Raw genomic sequence first — 1,682 nt, 5'->3', positions numbered from 1 at the left:
TAAAACAATTAATTGTAATGGTACATGTACAAATATTTATATAAATTATAATTGCTATTTATACAAACCTATTTTTTATCATTTCTATTAATATACATAAAATGATCTGTAATATGTAACTGCAAAATGATAATAACTGAAAAACAATGTTGATAATAATATAAAAAGGAACATAAGACGATATAATTTAAGTTTAAAAGTACAACATATATGTATGTGTTATTAACTGGGAAAAGTTCCATTTAAGCATTTGACATTATTTCACACATAATGTATGATATAGTCATATGACAAGTTACTTGTAAGAAAAGCATAGTTCATAAGTAAAATTTGAATCTCACTGCCAATGTTATTGGAAATACTTAAAAAAATATAGCTATTGCAGTTGTGGAACATGATATAAATTATAAAATCTAGTCTTAATATGTATATTTGATATGATATTAATAATGTTGTATTGCTACATATACATGAACGTACAAATGTAACACATTTACATACTGTTGCTTTTAGTTGTTTTTTCTTTCCCTTAAAAAACAATGTTAGCTTCCTGAATATATTTCTATGTAAAATCTAAATCATAAAAGCTTCCACTGTTTTTATTGATTAACTTGAGTGGTTTATAAATATTTTGCAATAAAAATAATTCTTAAATATCGAAATAGTACAATAATGACTGTTTTGTATATATGAAATAACATTACATAATATTCATAAAAATGAATTTTTTTTGTCCCCTTAAGGAATGCAAAATTATATAATGCATTTACGTATATATGTATTTTATTTTTGCACAAAAATATACTTCCACTACAATATTTTAATACTTTAATCTTATTATGTTTAACTTATTTTGATTTTGTATTTACCATTTTGCATATGTTAAACTATTATATTTGTTCAGTTTCTCCATTTTGTCCATCTATAAATAAATGCAATTAATTAAACAGTATCACGCAAAATTAATTTCTCTAAAGAGATGCATTTAAAATTGTAAATATTTACAATTTCTTACATTAACCCTTAAATACAAACCACTCATCTCGATCTAGTGGAGAATTTTAGAAGCTCCAGTGTTTGAATACCTGCAGTTAAGGGTAGATAGCACATTATTTTTATAATGACAACAGAATATGACGTTCAGTTGTTTAACAAAAGTGTTGCTAAGTAGTCAATTATCTTTGAGACGATTCGTCTGTGTTTATGTAAGCCTTAAGCAAAAATAAAGACGTCTGTAGTTAAGGGTTAATGATCTTACATAGTTATGTATAAGTCTATTTCAATTTAATGCATTTCAATTTTGATCAACTTTATTTCTAAAAACATTTAAATTTTAAAATAGATTACTTACTTTAATAATAATTTTTTAATACTATAAATCGTATAACTCACTTGTATTACCGCCGTTTGTATCACCGTTAGTGGCATTGTTCCCACCATTTTCACCATATGGTGGCCCCGGTCTACGGCCATGACAACCAACTCCTTTACCATGATGAGGTGCAGCCATGGAAGGTTGAAAATTTATGGACATTACAGATGCCTGTAAATAAAAAGAGTTCTCCATGTATATAAAAAACGATAGACAGATACTAAATATTTACAAGTATGTATAGAACATTTCTATTAAACTAGAAAATATTTGTAATAAAAAAATATTTTGATAATTATATGAATAAGCA

The sequence above is a fragment of the Habropoda laboriosa genome, unplaced genomic scaffold, assembly GCF_001263275.1.
Source record: "Habropoda laboriosa isolate 0110345459 unplaced genomic scaffold, ASM126327v1 scaffold204, whole genome shotgun sequence".
Lineage (NCBI taxonomy): Eukaryota > Metazoa > Arthropoda > Insecta > Hymenoptera > Apidae > Habropoda > Habropoda laboriosa.
This window is presented reverse-complemented; position numbering follows the sequence as displayed.